Consider the following 20,959-nt stretch of genomic DNA (forward strand, 5'->3'; position numbering starts at 1 on the left):
CTCTACTTTTTATGTGACATATTTCCTGGCCCAGAGATGAATTTTCCTCTTACAATGGAATTCAAGCATAGTGATATAGTATATACTTATATATAACAATATTACTATAGCAATACTCACTGATCTGAAACATAGTAATCTAGTAATATCACCTCTCCAGAAATTCTACAAACACCAGAAGTTATTGCAAAAGGCATCTGAGCATCCAAAATATCACAAGATCTATGCACTAAAATTTACATGTTTTTCTCATCAGGCCTGTATTGCAACAGATTACTGACATTAATATGATTCCAATAAGCCTGGTTCTCTAGTCAAGTAAAAAGAGGAGGGAGAAGCTAGAGACATACTGACAATAAAAAGTTAGCTTCTAGAAAGTGAGCGAGAGAAAAAAAAAAAAAACTCTGAAAAGCAAGTCTAAAGGTCCCAACAGCCCAGCAGTTTGAGGTCATTTATTCCAAGGGAAAATAGATTTGCCCACTTCAGCATGCCCTGGGTTGTTCATAAAAAAGTAATAAGCCATAATGTCTCACGTGTAATGAAGTAGGAAAGAATGCAACAATTCTTTTCAAAGTTCATCAATAAAAGTTAAAACCATCATAGTTTTGGCGCTTACAGAGCTAAGACTTCCACTACACAGGAAGTTTATCTCCAGAATAGCTCATTTATCCTTTGCCCCTCTTTTCCACTATATTCATATTTCATGTTTCCACCAAAGAGTATTCAGAAGAATCAGGACAAATTTATAAACCAGGAAGGCAGGTTGCTACACCAAAGCTGGTTTCATTCCTTTGCAGCCAATGTTGTGTTGGAGCTGACTCACATAAGTTTGGGAGAGCTGAGTGTTCATGTATTAGTCCATTTTTACACTACTATAAACAACTGTTCAAGATTAGGTAATTTTTAAAGGAAAGAGGTTTAATTGACTCACAGTTCTGCATGGCTCGTGAGGCCTCAGGAAACTTACAATCATGGCACAAGGCAAAGGAGAAGCAAGCACCTTCTTCACAAAGCAGCAGGAAAGAGAGAGAGAGAGAACAGGGGAAACCGCCACTTATAAAACAATCAGATCTCATGAGAATTCTTTCACAATCGCGAGAACATCATGGGGAAACCGCCCCCATGATCCAATCACCTCCCACCAGATCCCTCCCCCAACACGTGGAGATTATAATTTGGATTACAATTTGAGATAAGATTTGGTTTGGACACAGCCAAACCATATCAGTTCAATTTTCAGGAATTTCGTGAGTGATTGTTAAACACTGCCCTTATTAGACTTTATAAGACATTGTAAGCTAAATTATGTAAACTTACAATCAAATAAGTTACACTAAAAACAAAAGTAATAAACACTCAAAACTCATCACTTCCTAATCATTTTAGCAGACGTTGCTGTTGTCTGTGCCCTTGCAGTTACTTATGCCAAGTGCATCTGTTTGGTGGAAGTGCCTCTGATAGGTGGCCCTCTACTGTCCTGCTCCCACTACTTCACATCTGGTGGCAGCACTTTGGCAGCTTAAAATTGGCCATATGCTACAAATAGGGCTTTTACCCACACCCCACCACACCCCAGGTGATTGTTAAAGATTTGCCAGCACGCCACTGTTTGTAGTTTTTTCTCAACAACACTTCAGGCTGTTGAGGCTTAAAGTGTGGATTCCTGGGTACGCAGGTGAAAGTTGCTGTGTGCAGAGAAGTGGTAAGGGCAAGGAGAGAGGTAGGAGATGAACAGGATTTGTTTTCATGACGCTGCTGATCAAAACAGGATGTAGCAAAGGAACCAGCCAAAAGCAGTTAGGACTGGGAATTATAATACAGTTGCATGCTGCAAAACACTCCCACCAGCACCATGACAGTTGATAAATGCCATGGCAACACCCGGAAGTTACCTTACATGGTTTAAAAAGGGAGGAACCATCAGTTCTGGAAATTCCCCACACCTTTTGTAGAAAATCTGTGAATAACCCACCCCTTATTAAGCATATAATTAGGAGCAGCTGTAAATAGACCTAGCCAGCAACGCACAAGTGCTACTCTGCCTATGGGACAGCCCTGCTCTGTCTGTGGAGTAGCCATTTTGCTATACACTATTGCTCTGAAAACTTGCTTTAACTGTCGGCTCACTCTTGAATTCCTTCCTGAGCAAAGCTAAGAACCCTCTTGAGCTAGGCCCCAATGTGGGGTTTCACCTGCATCAAAGGGACTGGTTTTCAGAAAGCCTGGGTGCCCATCCTGCTCTCCTTCCAGCTGTGTGTCCTCAGGCAAGTGTCTTCCTCTCTCTGGGCCTCCATTTTCTCAAGTATAAAATGGGAGGATTAGACTAAACAATCTGTAAGGTCCATTCTGGTTATAACACTATCTGATTCTATGACTCTTCTTTTACTTTCAAGTCAGACAGGCATGGTGGTACTACATTTTGGCCCATGGTAGTCTGGAGGAAAGGAGTTCAGATATCCAGCACTTCCTCTTCTTTTTCAAATACTTCCCAAAATAATGTAATAGCAACTGTGGTAAAGCAATCAAAAGGGACCCAAAACAGGCTGAATCAGAGAATAGAACATGAGATGCCCATTTGCTTTCATTCTTTCTTCTGTCTGCAACTGGCCAGTAGCACCAGTAAGCCATTTCTGATATTCATTCTGTAAATAACAAAAGCCTCAAGAAATCTTTTTATTAGTGCTCAATATTATGATCCAGAGACTTAAAGGGTGATGCCCTGGAAAATAAAACGGCCCTGAAGTTACAAGGCCTGGATTTGGGTCCTTGATGTCCTAATTCACTTTTACTCCTTATGTGAGCTTGAGCAAGTTACTTAACATCTCCGAGACCCAGTTTCCAGTTAAACGTGAACAATTTCTAGTAGGATGGACTAGTGCAGGCTTTGTGGAGAGCCACTAGGTGGCACTTACTCAAATTAAGTGTCGATTTTATGACCCAGCCACCATGCTCTTTGGTCTGCATCCCAGAGAAATTCCCACCCAGGCCCATCAGCGGTCACATTTCATCAGCAGCCATATTTCGTCAGCGGTTCATGTTTGAAACTATTTGTGTGCAGAGTTGGAGGCCATCAAGGCTTCCACTAGGGGGTGAAGATGAGTAAAACATGATTGACAAACACCGTGGAGTATTATGCAGCATTTAAAGGCAATGAAGTAGATACACATAGCAATATGGATCACTTCTAAAAACAGAGAAGAATGAAAAAAGTTCAAACCAGAATGAGATTTAGAGAATATTACAATTTATGCAAACGAAACTGCATACACACTAAATATTCACTTTAAAAATACGCATACAAATAACAAGATAAACATTGGACATATTTAGAATGATTGCCTATGTGGAGGAAAAAATGTGAGTGGGAGATGGCAGTAAAAGAGAACGGATCGATTAGTTAATTATTAAAACAAGAGAGGAGCCAAGCACAGACAATAGATGCTAGTATTCCATGCACTAAGCAGTAGGATTTGCTCATCCCTCTAATCCTAAGTCCAACAAAAATTAATGAAAAGTTGCTGGGAGCAGTGGGTCAGGCCTGTAATCCCAGCACTTTGGGAGGCCGAGGCGGGCAGATCACCTGAGGTCAGGAGTTAGAGACCAGCCTGGCCAACATGGCAAAACCCCATCTCTACCAAAAATACATAAAAATTAGCTGGGCATGGTGGCACATGACTGTAATCCCAGCTACTTGGAGGCTGAGACAGAAGGATCGCTTGATCTTGGAAAGTGGAGGTTGCAGTGAGCCCAAATCACACCACTGCACTCTAGTCTGGGTGACAGAACAAGATTTTGTCTCCAAAAAAAAAAAAAAAATGAAAAGTATAATCATGCCTTACCTACCCCACACAGTTATGGTGAGGGTCAAATGGATAACGTATGTGAAAATTATCTGTGCATCATAAAATTCAGATATGTTATTATCTTTATGTTTACAGCACAGCTGGGAAAAGGTCAAGAGAGACTGCAGAGAATATTTAAGAAACGTGGCAAGATGCCTTGTCTTTTTGTCTTGATAAGTTTAACAGGGAAGTTTAAATGTCCCTCAATCAGAGATGCCTCTGTAAAATAGAAATCTTTAAATAAAAATTATGGTCGTTCTCGATTCTTCTTCTGAGTAACATATTTGTGGTAGACACTGTCAGTTGCCTAGTCGCAGCCATTCTCCCTGCTTCCTAGGGGTACAGCACCCCACAGTTGTTCAGATGGCAACATGTCTCTATCCCCAGAGGATCAAATGTGATTGGTCCAAGACAGGCATGGTAACACCATTTCTAATGACCAGGGATTGTTTTAGATGGGAGCGCATGACCCAGTTCTGGTAAGAGATATAAGGGGAAGTTTGCTTGGAGGACGGTCTCCTCGAAGAATGATTTTTTTCCTGTTAAAAAAAGGAGACAGCGATAAGAATGAAGGTTTCCATTTCTTCCTACCTTAATCCTCAGTATGTAAGGATTTTCTGTTTAGAACTGAGGCAGCTAGTTGTGACCATGAGGCAATAAGTTTAAGAATCAAAAGACAACAAGCTAGGGTCACAAAGAAAGAGCCTAGTTCCTGGATGACACTACTGAGCCCCAACACCAAAGCTAAAACAGTCCAGCTCCTGGTTATGTGAGCTCATTAAATGTCTTTATTACTTCAGACACTGTTAGTCAGATGTTACTTGCAGCCACACACATCTTAGCTGATATGACATGTAACCCAGCATTCCCTTGAAAGATCTCTTTTCTTGTGTATATCCTGCAGGAAAGATCATCCCCTTGCTAGTTTGTGATTTTCCCAAACGTTGTATCTGAAAGACTGTCAAGGAGCAGAAAACTGTGGTTTAAAGCAGGTGGAACCTGTCCATATTTTGAGTGAACCAAGGAAGCCAGCATAGGTGAAATAATCCAGGATCTGTTTAGGATGTCAAGGATTCTGAAAAGGTGCCACACACCAAATTTCACCTCTGAAGTCAGTGGTGGTGAGAAGTTTCTGGTAAGGAGTGGTCAAACCAAATGTGTGGGCTGGAGAGAAGACTTGACGTAAAACAACAGAAAGGCTATGTGTGGCTTGTGTGTGTGTTGTCCCACTGGACCAAGGGTAAAATTAAGGGGGCCAATTTTAGCTTGATACCTCTAATTAGAGTTGCCCTACCCCCAGGACAGTTTACACTGTACTGCTATGAGCTTCTAGGACCTGGATGTGTCCAAATCAAAGCAACCTCCATTGAGTAGCAGGTCTCTAAGGTCCCATCCAAGCTCCAAATTCTAAAATTATGTAATCCTCTGGATGAAATGCAAATTATCTTCAGGGTCATAATTTAGTGAATACAGGTAAGGACAGAGGCCCTTGATGGAAATAACCATGCAGAGTGGAGAATCTGAGGTCATCAAAGATTCTCTTCCAACTCCATTTTTGGAGAATAAAGGGATATGGTCATTTTCTCAAAAAATTGAAAATAGAATTGCCATATGATCCAGTAATTCCACTTTTGAGAATATGCTCAAAAGAATTGAAAGCAGGGTCTCAAAAAGATATTTGTACACCCATGTTTATAACAGTATTATTCACAATAGTCAAAAGAGGGAGGCAATCCAAATGTCCATCAATGGATAAATGGATAAGCAAAAAGTGGTATATACATACAATAGAATATTACTCAGCCTTAAAATGGAAGAAAGTCCTGATGCATGCTACAACATGTGTGATCCTTAAGGATATTGTGTTAAGTGAAGCAAACCATTGATTCCATCCATATGATGGATCAAGAGGAGTCAAACTCAGAGACAAAAAGTAGAATGGTGTTGCCAGGGGCTAAGGGGAGGGAGAAATGGTAAGTTGTAGTTGAATAGATATAAAGTTTCCATTTTGCAAGATGAAAAGAGTTCTGGGTCAGCACGGTGGCTCATGCCTGTAATCCCAGCACTTTGGGAGGTCGAGGCAGGTGGATCATCTGAGGTCAGGAGTTCGAGAGTAGCCTGGCCAACATGGCGAAACCCCATCTCTACTAAAAGTACAAAAATTAGCCAGGCATGGTGGTATGCGCCTGTAGTCCCAGCTACTCGGGAGGCTGAGGCAGAAGAATCCATTAAACCCAGAAAGCGGAGGCTACAATGAGCCAAGATAGCACCATTGCACTGCAGCCTGGGCGACAGAGCGAGACTTCATCTCTAAAAAAAAAAAACAAAGAAAGAAAGAAAAAGAAAAGAGTTCTGGAGACTGGTTGCACAACAACATGGAGTTACTTAAAGCTACTGAAATGTACACTTCAAAGGGTTGAGATGATAAATTTTATGTTACATGTATTTTACCACAACATTTTTTAAAGGAATATGGTTGTAAAGTATTTTCTAGCACTCAGATCCAACAGATCTTTTGGCCACAGTCCTGGGGCAAGGACTTCCTCCCCTACCCTAGACAAAAAGCAAGCCTGTTCTCAGTGACACAAAGGAGGAGGAGGAAGCAGGTGCAGCCACTGCTTGGAATCTCTGCCCAGCAGCTGGCATTGCTTTAGAGACGTCATCATGCCCTCCCACAAATGACAGCTCTGACTCTAGCTGTAGTCATTTCTCCATCTAAATAAATAATCCTAAAAAGTGGAACCAAATTCAGAGATGCCTTTGACGTCATCCATTCTGACCCGTCTGTTCTGAGACCCAGAGGGAAAAGTGATTTTGCCTAGATCACGCTCTGCATTAGTGACAGGCAAGACTAGAACCATGACAGCCTCAAGAACCAGCCCTTCTACTCACAGGTACCTTGGTAGAAGTATTATTTAGCATTGCTAAAGAACTTCATATTTGTAAAGTGCTTTATGCTCATCTATTATTCATGCACTAATGAGAATACTTAGATTGTGCCTTTTCTCCTAGGAGCTCAGAGCACTTTGTAAATGTTAACTCATTCACCCTCTACGTCCCAATGGGAGAGACAGAAATCCTCAGCCCTTGGCTCTGCACTTGGTAAAGAGTAGGCCCAGCAAAGGCAACAGGCGGGATGGGAGGCAGGCTCAGGATGAACTGTTCCAAGTTCCCGTTCCCTCACTGTCTCCTGTCTAACTACACAATGTCCCTGGGACTGATATAAAAGCCCTAGGAACCAAAGAGATATTTCTGTGAAGCTAATGGCATGTATGGCACCAGAGGAAAGGGGCTTAGGTTCTAGGGAGGGGGAGAAGAAAGGGAGTAAAGTTAGAAGGAATGTTTTCTAGCAATATCATAACAGCCAACATTTACTGAACGTTCATGATGCAGCAGACCCACAAATTCTGCATCATCTTATTGAATCCTTATCCAACCCCATGACTGAAGAGTGATCATCTCCCTTTTGCATATGAGAAAACTGAGGCTTGGGAAGGTTAAGAAGCTTTCTCAAGGCCACACCTAGACAATATCAGCACTATGCCCAGAACACAGATCTAACTCCAGAGCCTGTGCTCTAAAGCTGCGTGGGGAACTGCTTCTCCCCAGAGTTAAGGAATAATCGTAGCAGAAACCACCATTAAGTTATGTTAGAAAATCTCATTCTTGGAAAAAGTTACTCACCGAAGTCAGTAAGGAGGCAAAAGGATAAAGGAATCCTCCCCTCAAGAGGACTTTTACACTCTTTCCTCTGGCATCCCATCATCTGTGACTTCCTTCTAACACATCATTGGTCATGTCATAACATACCATACACTTACCAGATGCCTCTCCTCCACCAGACACAAGCTCCATGTCTTCATCATTTTGCATCCCTAGTGCTGACATCATACCTGCTACTTAGCAGGTGCCAAGTATGTATTTGTGGGAAAGGATGGGAACAAGGCAAGGCTTTGAGACAGACTTTAACACACGTATGGCCCAACTGTCAACAATTTTATAATTCTACACTTAAAGCAATTGACATAGGTCATAAATTTCGCTTTTAAATTTTGCTCTGTATCCCTCATTCCCCACAAATAGGGAACAATCAATCAATAAGTGATAATTGAGTATCTGCGGCATTACAGGGTTGTGGGGTGTACTGAACATACCCATAAGGTGATCTTTACCCTCCCAGAATTTACATTCCAGTTAGGGGCATGATGGTAACACACAGAAGCAATTAAAGAATGACACAGGGTAAGTCTGCAAGCTAATCAGGGTTTTAGACTGGGAATTCTGGGGAGTTTGGGACTAGGGAAGGCTTAATGAAGAAAGTGACATCTGAGCAAGCATAGCTGGGCACAAAAAAAGACATTCCTGCCGAGAGCATACATGGAACCAGTAAGAGCTATGAGCACAGTGTGTGGCCTGGACAGGAAGAGGACGAGCCTGTCAGGAGAAGTGGGCACATTACATAGGCAATTCTTTGCCAGTCACAGACATTCCCTCGACTCCTTGAAAATCAGCCATTGGCATGGGATGTGCAACAAGCTATTCAACATTAACCCTAGTTCCAAGGAAACATTTTTTTATGTCTTTGTTCATTAATAAAAGAGAAGGGTTGTTTAAACCAACATGTGCTCCTCTAATGAATATGGACTCACCAAGGTTCACAACCGGAGTTGGAAAACCTGGAAGTCAATAAAGCAGCAATATGTTCTAACAATATTAAAACTTCCTGGTACTGCAGTAATTAGAATTTCAAACACTAATAAAAGACTGTACGGTTAATTAGCAGCAGTTCTAAAAGTCTAAGAACAAATATACTATGTATTAAATACAACTACTAATGTAATTGTTATACACCGATTGAAAAATTAAAGAGCGAGAGGTTAGAAAGGGAAAGTGCTTGCCACAAGAGTGGCAACACTGTTTCTCTTGGTCTTTGTGGCCACAACTCCTTATTATAGTCATATTAGTATTACACAGTCTTTACTGTTAATATCAGAATGTTTTATTTCTCATTAATAGATTCCACTTCCTTAAGAAGCCAGGAAATTTGGCATACCCTAACTAAGCTACAGTCTGAACTACACATTATTTTCTCATTCTGGAGACAAAACTCATACGTAAAGACACATAGACACACACACACACACACACACACACACACACACCTGGTAGCTGATTTTGTACAGGCATGAAGCTAATAGCCACTTTTCTAGTCAATAGCACCTTTCTAGACTTTGAGAACATCCCTCCCCAAATCACCCAAAATGATCTCCCTCACTAAGCTTACAACACTCCATCTTCAGGACTCCTTTATGAGAAGTCTCCTGGAGGAACACAAAACCTCCCATACAATAGTCTTACCAAAAAATCCAGTTTGAATCTGATCACACTTCTAGATTTAATGACCAGTTTATAGGGAATAGAGCAGACAGAAGAAACAAGATAAACAACACCACAGGAACGCAGATAGAAAAACTCAAACTGTGAAAAATTCTATAGGACAAATAACCCAGTTTTTTCAAAGAATAAATCTCAAGGATAAAAAGAGATGGGACAGGAAACTATAGATTGAAAGTTAAAAGACTTCAGTAAGCATGCCCTTTGTTATTTACACAAAGGAGTTGAAAACATGCCCACACAAAAACCTGCACACAGATGTTCATAGCAGCTTTATGCATAATTGGCAAAACTTGGAAGCAACCAAGATGTCCCTGAATAGGTGAATGGATAAACTGTGCTACATCCAGAAAATGGAATATTATTCAGTGTTAAAAAGAAATGAGCCATTGAGCCATAAAAGGAATGAAGAAAACTTAAATGCATATTACTAAGTGAAAGAAGCCAGTCTGAAAAGGCTCCATACTGTATTATTCCAACTATACAGCATTCTGAAAAAGGCAAAACTACAGAGACAATAAAAACTACCCCACATGATACTATAATGCTGAATACATGTCATTATTCATTTGTTCAAATTCATAAAATGTATAACACCAAGAGTGAACCCTAATGTAAACTATGGTCTTTGGGTGATAATGATGTGTCATTGTAGGTTCATCAGTTGTAGCAAATGGACCACTATAATCAGAGCTGATAATAACGGGGGAGGCTATGTATGTGTGGGGTCAGGGAGTACATAGCAAATCTCTATACCTTCCTCTCAATTTTGCTGTGAACCCAAAACTGCTCTGAAAAGGAAAGTCCACTTGTATTAAATTAAGACAAATAATTCCAATGTAACATGTGGGCCTTATTCAAATACTATTCAGACATATATATGGAAAACTTAAACACTGATGGACTGAATATTTGAGGATATTAAAGAATTGTTATTCCATGTTTTAGGCATAATACAGGTATTGTGGTTATGTTTCTTCTAAAGAGTCCCTATATTTTTTAGATTTTTCCTGAAATAATTACAAAATAGGTCCATGTTTGTATTTGCTTCAAAAAGCCAGTGAGGGTGGGAGACTAGAGCTATACATAATAAAATAATATTGTTCTTGGCTAGGCACAGTGGTTCACACCTGTAATCCCAACACTTTGGGAGGCCAAGGCAGGAGGATTGCTGGAGTCCAGGAGTTTGAAACCAGCCTGGACAACATGGCGAGACTCTGTCTCTACAAAAAAATTTTTAAATTGGCCAAGTGTGGTGGCACACACCTGTGGTCCCAGCTGTTTAGGAGGCTTCAGCCTAGGAGTCTGAGGCTGCAGTGTGCCATGATTGTGCCACTGTACTCCAGCCTGGGCAACAGAGCAAGACCTTGTCTCTCAAAAAAAAAAAAAAAAAAAAAAAACTGTCCTGGAGTTGGTAAATCTTGAAGTTTGGCAATGGGTACGTGGCAATCCATTACATTATTCTTCACTTCTGTATGTGTTTGAAAGTTAATGTAATAGAAAGGATTTTTTATCTTTAAAAAGGAAAAGTTCTTGGCTGTCATCTTCAACTGTATTCACTTTGGCCTGAAGTATTTTGTCAAACTTGCCCTGTCACCTCTTGGGTGGGAGAAAAGGGAAGATCATGTCCTCCTCTTCTCAAATCCTCCAGTGGCTCCCATCTCACTCAACATCAAAGCCAAGTTCATGGCAGTGAGCAGCTTCTAAGGACATCAGGCCAGCTTCTACTGAGGAACTCTGCTGTTGCAGTTCCCTCTGCCTGGAACATTTTGCCCCAGGTACTCTCACAGCCTGAGCATTCTCCTCTTCCAGCCTGCTCAGAGGTTGCCTTCTGAGTGGGGCCTTGCCTGGCAATAATTTTGAAAATTGCAAACCCACCCACACTCAACCCCCAACCCCTAGGTTCATTACTCCTTTTCTCCTTCATTTTTTTTTCATGGAATGTATCACCACTGAACCAACTATAGACATGCTCTACTTATTTTTTTTATTGTCTCCCTCCCCCAGATAGAATGTCAACTCCATGAAGATAGGCTTTGTTTGCTTACTACTGACATAGAGTAGATGCTCTATAAATATGTGTAAAATGAATGAGGACAACTTTGGTAGCAAGATATTATCAAGCCAAGCTCCTAGATGCCAACAAGAGGATCTGCTTGCGAGAGCTGCCCTAGTGGGCTACCCTGATGGAACCTCTGAGGAGGAAGCTCCTGAGGCAAGAGAGAGCTCCCAAATGCACATTGCCTCCTTTACAGCACTGCTCTGGGCAGCCTGCCTGCACACTTCCCTCCTAACCTCTCCTCTCCCCAGCATGGGAGCTTATTCCAGTCTTGTTTTCCTGCTCAGTTTGTCACAACAGCAAATTCTCTTGTTCCCTAGCTCTGGGAAGAGATGATATAAGATATAAAGCAAAGGAAAGAGATGCCACGCTTTTTCCAAAATTTCTGTGCCTCCTTTCCTCCCTCTCAACACACTGTCTTCTCTAGTCAAGCTGGCTCAGGGCTCCCATCTCCTACTTCTCAAGGCAATCTTCCCCTACCTAATATGGCCTTCTCCTCCATCTCACCCTCTGGTCCTCAAGTTATACCACCGAATGACCACACAGATCCACATGCTTCTCCCTTCTCTGCTGTCCGGTTGCTTTGGTTCCTCACATTTTAGCACTTAACTTTTCCACATGGGGTGTTACTCTTCTCTCCAGACTATACTAAAAGGCAATAGACTTTCCTTGCTTTATTTCTTCTGGATCCCCCATGGACCTTGGCTCCACGTCAGCCACAGGCTAACAGGTCAACAGCACCACTGCCAACCCAGTTGCTCAAAAAGGAGACTTGGACTTGCTCCTTAACTCCAACCTCCCAAATCAGTCCCCAAGTCTTCTTGATGCTCATTCCCAATTATTTCTCCTACTGTCTCTCAACCCCCACTGTCAGCCTAAACTCAGGCCACTGTTGAGCTCACCTAACTAGTCTCCCTGCCTTCTGGCTTGTACCCTTCCAATCTATTCTGCACCAAGAACGAAGGCAGTCTTTCTCTCATAAAATTTGGATCGTGCCACTCCTCTGCTTAAATTATCCGGATGGCTCATCACTGTCCTCCAAATAGTATTTGGTCTCCTTACATGCCTTCCAAGGCCCTTGTGATCTGCACCCTGCCTTCTTCTCGACCCCATCTGCCTACCCTCACTAAGCTTCAGCCAGACTGAACCTCTTTCATTTCTTTCCAATGGGCTGTGCTCTCTCTCCTACAAGCCTTCCTCCTGGAAGCCTTTCTCTTTGTCTGGAAGACCCACCCACCCCTATTATCAACTTCTGCCCTTGGCTCACACACCATTTCTTCCTGGGAGACTCCTCCTGGTCTGGGTTCCGTATTCCTCTTCTATGCTAAGCACTAGGCCTTCCCCTTTTCATTCTGAGTTTGAATTTTCTGCGTTCTGAGGACCTCCTCCCCACAGACTATAAGCTCTGTGAGGGCAAGGAGTGCGGTGTCCTAGAATAGCCCCTAGACCTAGCACAATGCCTAGGGCCCAACTCCAGAAGTATTTGTCAAATGAATAAAGGAAAAATGCCTGTAATCTCAGAACTTTGGGAGGCCGAGGTGGGAGGATCACTCCAGGTAAGGAGTTCGAGACCAGTCTGGCCAAAAATGTGAAACCCCATCTCCACTAAAATACCAAAATCAGCCAGGCATGGTGCTGCACACCTGTAATCCCAGACACTCAGGAGGCTGAGGCAGGAGAATTGCTTGAACCTGGAAGGAGGAGGTTGCAGTGAGCCGAGATTGCACCACTGCATACCAGCCTGGGTGACAGAGTGAGATTCCATCTAAAAAAAAAAAAAAAAAAAAAAATCAAAACACCTAATGATCTGCGAGCCCAACAAAGTGGGACTCACAAGAATGTAGTTGGGGGGCCAGGGCAGGGGCAACAATACGAATGCTGATTTAGTTAAAGTCCTGCCTAACAGAGAAAGGTGGAAATCTATGATTTGATTTCTTAAGCTGCAACCCTAAAGCTAGGAATACCTTGCTAAACATGGCAGTTAAGGGTTGCCCAGGATAGTGCGCCGTAGTGTCACACACGTCCGTATGAAGAGACCACCAAACATGCTTTGTTTGAGCAATAGATTTTTTTTTTTTTTTTTTTTTTTGAGACGGAGTCTGGCTCTGTCGCCCAGGCTGGAGTGCAGTGGCCGGATCTCAGCTCACTGCAAGCTCTGCCTCCCGGGTTTACGCCATTCTCCTGCCTCAGCCTCCCGAGTAGCTGGGACTACAGGCGACGCCACCTCGCCCGGCTAGTTTTTTGTATTTTTTAGTAGAAACGGGGTTTCACCGTGTTAGCCAGGATGGTATTGATCTCCTGACCTCGTGATCCGCCCGTCTCGGCCTCCCAAAGTGCTGGGATTACAGGCTTGAGCCACCGCGCCCGGCCGAGCAATAGATTTTTAATCACCTGGGTGCAGGCAGGCTGAATCCGAAAAGAGAGTCACCAGAGGGTGGTGGGATTATCATTAGTTCTTGTAGGTTTGGGATAGGCGGTAGAGTTAGGAGCAATATTTTGTGGGCAGGGGGTGGATCTTACAAAGTTCATTCTCAAGGGTGAGGAGAATATTACAAAGTACCTTCTTAAGGGCAGGGGAGGATATTACAAAATACCTTCTCAAGGGTGGGGAGGGTGTATTGTCACAAAGTCAATTGATCAGTTAGGGTGGGGCAGGAACAAATCACAATGGTGGAATGTCATCAATTAAGGCAGGAACTGGCTATTTTCACCTCTTTTGTGAATCTTCAGTTGCTTCAGGCCATCTGGATGTACACCCACAGGTCACAGGGGATATGATGGCTTAGCTTGGGCTCAGAGGCCTGACAGTAGGGGCTTGGGGAGTACCAGCTTGAGAGTCAGGACCACTGGCTGCTAGTCTAATTTCTGTAACCCTTTGGCTGTGTGATTTTAGTTTCTATTTCTTCTTCTGTGAAATGCACCATTGGAAAGGTAATTTCTGCACCCTCAGCTTTAACATGCTTTGAATGTATGGCCAAATCAGAAAGACAAAGGATTTAGATGTCACAAATAGATTTCAGTTAAGAGAAGATATTTCCTATGTCTTGGTTAAATTCTCCCAGGAACACACTCTGAGACTAAAGAGTTGAATGCAAATACTTTATTTGGGCAATGATTCCAGTAAGCACCAGAAGGGAAGTGGGAACAAAAGATAGGGAAGGGAAGGAAGTCAGCAATGAGGGAACTATTGATCAGGTGACCACTGTGGGCATCTGAAGCTCAGTCATGCTGGCAGATAGTATGGAACATGCCACAGAGTGGTCTTATCAAGGGGCAGGTAGGCAGGAAATGTATACACCAACTTTCACCAACCATTGGCTGGGAGCTACTCCCCAGAGCATGAAGTCCCCAACACTTCCTGCAAGGAGATTCATAAGTGCTTGCAGTCAGAAGTCATGGGTATGTACTGGAACAGTCAGTGACAAGAGAATATGGGCAGAGCATCAACAGCTTCAGGGACCACCTAGGGACTTAAACTGGGCACATCCCTACCTCTTGCTTTTTGTTCTACTATTTGCAAGCGAGTCAAGTGCAAACAAAATCAGGTTCAAAGTTTGGCAACAGCTCAAATTATTCATTGTGATTTTTATTGCTGCACCTATGTTCATTTGTGCATTTTTATTTATAAAAGGCAAAAAAAAAGTGCTAATTCAGCACTGCCTTGGTAGGATGGCCTTGAAAGCTGCTGTAGAAATCTCCTACGTGCTCAGAGCAGCAGTTTCAAATCTTTGTCGCCTGAAGAACATTCATCATGTTTCCAGGCCCTGCTTTTTCTTTTACAGCTTCGGGGAAAGACTCGAATTCCATCCAATTAGATGTACACAACGTCAGCTGTTTTGAATCTACCTACATGCAAATGAGACCCTCAGGAGCTGGTTCTTTAGGATGAAGAAAGGGGTGTAAGTATTGCCGTGAATTTTTTTAACCAATGCAGGCATCGTTTTCAAAAACAAAGACTCTGATTTTTCCCTGAAAGTAGTCCTGGAAAAACAACCAGAAACTGAAACGGAATTTCACTGAATTTTTTATTGGCCTCTCCCTACCTTTTTTTTAACTATTGAATTCAGTTCAACAGCTGGCTTTTTGGTTGTAATTTTTCCTGCTATAGTGATTATTTGTCTTCATGACTCAGATGACCACACTGGCTGGGTTTTTTGTTTGTTTGTTTGTTTGATTGTTTTTTCACTCATGAGTGCATCATTTGGGCACTATGTAGACACAGCTTGAGGCAGTTTGGGTACAGAGACAGATAACTGCACCAGAAGCAAATCTGCAGATTCTGTCTGGGGCTCACCTCAGTTTCAAATGCAGGTGACTAAATGACATCTACCTGCCTCTCCCTCTTCCTTCCTCAACAAGGAAGGGGCCTCATTGCGTGCACACAGTCGTGGGCTTCAGCCAACTCCGTATAGTGCAGCATTCAAATGAAACTCATCAGAAAACTTGGAAATGACAGAATGAACACCAGGAGCTTGTTTCTAACGATATATTCGAGCACCGAGGATTTCACTCTAAGCCATGTTTGTCTTTTTTTTCAAATTGCTAGAAAGGACATTAATAACATTATCTTTCCCCCAAAATGAGGTAAGAAACTCATCAAAGAATGGCTGATATACTGGGATAAAGACTCTAGGCTCCTCCCTCATTTTCCTGCCGTTAAAGGGCCAAACCAATGGGCCATCTCTAACATTCTGAGAAGTCAGAAATTTCTGGGCAAAATGACCCACATTGTTCAAAAACAGAAACATTGAACAGCAAGTTTTTTTGCTTGTTTGTTTGTTTGTTTTCCTTAACTACTACTCTCACTTAACAATGGGCAATGGAAACAGAGAAATCCAAGATAAAATAAAATTCAGACTCTTCTAAAACTTTACCTTAATAATACACCAGTGCTGTACCCTCTCACTCCATTTTTCTTTGTCATCAATAAGGGACAGGATGACATGATGGAAAGAACATTGTAAGTCAGTGGGTCTGAGTTCAAGTTCCACCTCTCTGTGGTATTGGGTGAGTCGTTTTGCCTCTCCTGGTCTCAGATTCCTCATTTCCAATTCCTGCCCTTTCCACTTCAACTATAAAAAACTGACATGGTTTAAGCTGAACAGAGACCTTAGCAATTCCCAATGCAATCTGAGAAATGGCTGCTTTCACTGACCCACCAGAGATGGAAAAGGCGTACGAGGTAATTAGCATGCAGGGGTGACCCCAGACTACTGCTAAACAAAGTAGACTCAAAAACAAGACTCCTCATTAGACGATTTAGGTAAGCTAAGATTGGGAGAGAGAGCAGGCAGGGACTGGGATGGCCTCTTACTCAGAACGTGAGTATTTTTCCCTTATTATTCACCTATCTGAGATCCAAACCAGTGAGCAAATGACTCTCGTAAAAGGCTCTTGTCAGCCTTCTCTTTCTGGGAGTATGGCAGACAAAACACCCTAAAGAGTCCTTTTCATGAAAATATCTAAAATACTGGGGAAAAAATGAAATTTATATTTATAAAAGCATTGTCAAACTAGCACAATTATTTAAAACACACACACACACACACACACACACACACACACACACACACACACAGGTAAAAGATAAAGTGAAAGCAAGAATTCTGGGGCTGAATGACTGCCAAGGCTGGCTTTTCCCTGAGGGTCCCTTCTGAAATCCCAAGGCCCTGAGGTTCTACTATAGGGCTGCACTGGAGATAAGGTAGGGAGTTTATTAGGGAACCTTGACATAAAAGTAACGTCACAAAGAGCTACACTCTCTGTAAAAGAGCAAATGATAAAGAAATCTGCTGCTCAGAAACAGTCAACAAGAAAACTTGTCTATTTCAGCCTTAGCTTTGGGTGGGAAAAAAAATTCTATCTATAAGCTGGCCTTTGCACAGGATTGTGGTTGAATTCATGCTACTTACATGGTCCAATAAATTTGCAAGCTTAGACTTTAACCTAAAATGATCCTGGAAACATGGATGAATCTTCAAAACATTATGCTAAGTGAAAGAAGCCAGACATAAAGGACTACATATTGTATGATTTTGTTTATGTGAAATATTCAGAATTGACAAATCCATAGAGGAGGAAAGTAGACTAATTATTGCATTGGGCTAAGGGGTAAGAATACTGACTAACTGTAAACAAAGAAAGGGATCTTTGGAGAATTTGTTTATTAAGTTTTAAAACTGGATGGTAATAGTTGTACAATACTGTAAACTTACCAAAACTCATTGAATTGTATGTTTAAAATGGGTAAGTTTTATGGTATATGCAGAATACCTCAGTAAAGGTGTTTTTTAAGCTGGTCTTGGGTTATTGCTGGAAAACTAACTAGCAGAAGGAATGCAGGTCCTCTCAGGAGGAATGTAACTTCACAAAGAATTCCCATAGACAAAGTTACACATAAAATGAGCAGCTCACAGTCAAAAATCACAAAACACACAAGAAATCAAGACATTATGAGTGAGAACTAGCAGAAACGTAGACAGCAGATCAGTCCAGCAAAGGCTTCAAATAATGGAATTAGTTCACATAAAATAACTACATTACTAACTATATGAATTGTAACTATGAACTAAAAGTTATACTTGGAAATATGTGCAAGCAACTAAAGGGTCTAAATACAACCATTATATTTAGAAGAATCAGAGAGATATTCTAGAAATAAAATGTACATATAATAACTGAAATTGAAATTTTAATTGATTGCTCTAAATGGTAAATCAAATATAGCTGAGGATGGAATTACAAAACTGGAAGGTATAGCTAAAGAAATTAATGAGAAGTCGGGGCAGAAAAAAAGTTTACAAGATATGTAAGATAGATTGAAGCAGCCTTCCACATGACTAATCAGAATTTCTGAAAGAGACAATAAAGAGAATATGAAATAAATCATATTTGAAGAGATAATGACTGAGAATTTTCACAACCATTGAAAAGCATCAATCCTCAAAATCAGGAAGCCCAAAGCAATATTAACCAAGATTTTAAAATCTAGATACTTCATGGTATAGCTGGAAAACACCAAAGACAAAAAGAATATATTGAAAATAGCCAGGAAGAAGAAAGAGTGGCAGTTAGAATGATGGCAATTTCTCAGTGCCACAATGAGAGATCACAGCAGACTAACAGTATCAATATGCTGAGAGGAGATAATACTCAATTTAGCATTCTATTAGCCAGAAAAACAATCTTTCAAAAATTAAGTGAAACTAAAATAATTTTTAGACAAAGTAAGGAAAAGGAAGAAAAAGCTTGACCACATTACTGAATATTCCTCATTAAATTAAATTCCAAAGAATATACTTCAAACAGACAGAAAATAATTACCAAAGACAAAAAGGAATTATAAATAATATTGATAAATAAGTGAATAAGTGATAGACAAAAGATATTGACACATGTATGAGTAAATATAAATATATGACCATCCTGAGCAATCGAGTAAGGCCCCATCTCTACAAAAAATTTAAAAATTCCCTGGGCATACTGGTGCATGCCTGTAGTCCCGGCATCCTGGGAAGTTGGGGTGAGAGGACTGCTTGAGCCCTAGAGGCAGAAGTTGCAGTGAGCTGAGATCATACCACTGCATTCCAGCCTGGGTGGCAGAGCAAGACCCTGACTCAATAAAATAAAATAAATGTATGAATAAGTGTGTGAGTAAATATAAATAAGCACTTACTATATAAACAATATTAATAATATACAACTTGTATGACTTTTAAAAAGGCTAAAATACACAGAACTAAATATAAAGCAACATAGCTGACAAGTTGGGCAAGAGGTGATCAGAGTTAAACCACTGTAAAATCATTGCAGTGTTCAGGAGGATAATAATATTAGGCTGTGTTAAGTTAATTGGGCAATTAAAAATGACCTAGGTAACCATAAAAGAAGTATAAAGGATATAAATGATAAACTAAAAGAAGTGTGAAATAAAATGAGAACATTAGTTTAAAAAAAAAAAAAAAATTCCAGGCCGGTCCTGGTGGCTCATGTCTGTATTCCTAGCACTTTGGGAGGCCGAGACAGACAGATCACTTGAGGTCAGGAGTTTGAGACCAGCCTGGCCAACATGGTGAAACCGCATCTCTGCCAAAAATAAAAAAATTAGCCGAGCATAGTGGCACATGCCTGTAATCCCAGGTACTCAGGAAGCTGAGGCAAGAGAATTGCTTGAACCTGGGAGGCAGAGGTTGCAGTGAGCCGAGATTGTGCCACTGTACTCCCCTAGCATGGGCGACAGTGTGAGACTCTGTCTCAAAATAAATAAATATCCAAAAGAAAGAGGGGAAGAAAGAAAAAAATAGGGGACCTGGAGCAAGATGGCCAAATAGGAACAGCTCCAGTCTCTAGCTCCCAGCGCAAGTGACACAGAAGATGGGTGATTTCTGCATTTTAAACTGAGGTGCAGACCGACATCCCACAATTCACACGGTGGGGTATACCGCTGAGATGAAGCTTCCAGAGCAAGAATCAGACAGGAACACTTGCTGTTCAGCAACATTCCATCTTCTGCAGCTTCTGCTGCTGATACCCAGGCAAACAGGGTCTGGAGTGGACCTCAAGCAATCTCAAACAGACCTGCAGCTGAGGGTCCTGACTGTTAGAAGGAAAACTAACAAACACAAAGGACACCCACACCAAAACCCCATCAGTACATTACCATCATCAAAGACCAAAGGCAGATAAAACCACAAAGATGGGGAAAAAGCAGGGCAGAAAAGCTGGAAATTCAAAAAATAAGAGCACATCTCCCCCTCCAAAGGAACGCAGCTGATCACCAGCAATGGATCAAAGTTGGACAGAGAATGACTTTGATGAGATGAGAGAAGAAGGCTTCAGTCCATCAAACTTCTCAGAGCTAAAGGAGGAATTACGTACCCAGCGTAAAGAAACTAAAAATCTTGAAAAAAAAAAGTGGAAGAATTGATGGTTAGAGTAATTAATGCAGAGAAGGTCATAAACGAAATGAAAGAGATGAAAACCATGACACGAGAAATACGTGACAAATGCACAAGCTTCAGTAACCGACTCGATCAACTGGAAGAAAGAGTATTAGCGATTGAGGATCAAATGAACGAAATGAAGCGAGAAGAGAAACCAAAAGAAAAAAGAAGAAAAAGAAATGAACAAAGCCTGCAAGAAGTATGGGATTATGTAAAAAGGCCAAATCTACGTCTGATTGGGGTGCCTGAAAGTGAGGGGGAAAATGGAACCAAGTTGGAAAACACTCTTCAGGATATCATCCAGGAGAACTTCCCCAACCTAGTAGGGCAGGCCAACATTCAAATCCAGGAAATATAGAGAACGCCACAAAGATACTCCTCAAGAAGAGCAACTCCAAGACACATAATTGCCAGATTCACCAAAGTTGAAATGAAGGAAAAAATCTTAAGGGCAGCCAGAGAGAAAGGTCGGGTTACCCACAAAGGGAAGCCCATCAGACTAAGAGCAGATCTCTCGGCAGAAACTCTACAAGCCAGAAGAGAGTGGGGGCCAATATTCAACATTCTTAAACAAAAGAATTTTCAACCCAGAATTTCATATCCAGCCAAACTAAGTTTCATAAGTGAAGGAGAAATAAAATCCTTTACAGATAAGCAAATGCTTAGAGATTTTGTCACCACTAGGCCTGCCTTACAAGAGACCCTGAAGGAAGCACTAAACA

General features: G+C 41.4%; 1 long non-coding RNA gene across 2 annotated transcripts in view; it reads right to left on the bottom strand.

Annotated features, from left to right (window-relative positions):
• Nucleotides 1-20,959, bottom strand: part of LOC103222459 (uncharacterized) — a 111,498-nt gene that overhangs the window by 79,084 nt on the left and 11,455 nt on the right. The window contains exon 4 of one of the 2 annotated variants that reach the window (XR_012089300.1): nt 3,228-4,381. The exons of the other annotated variant lie outside the window; for it this stretch is intronic. This is a non-coding gene — a long non-coding RNA (uncharacterized lncRNA). Of the gene's footprint in view, nt 1-3,227; nt 4,382-20,959 lie in introns of those variants that run through there. 2 annotated transcript variants of the gene reach the window in all.

Source organism: Chlorocebus sabaeus, chromosome 18 (genome assembly GCF_047675955.1).
Source record: "Chlorocebus sabaeus isolate Y175 chromosome 18, mChlSab1.0.hap1, whole genome shotgun sequence".
NCBI lineage: Eukaryota > Metazoa > Chordata > Mammalia > Primates > Cercopithecidae > Chlorocebus > Chlorocebus sabaeus.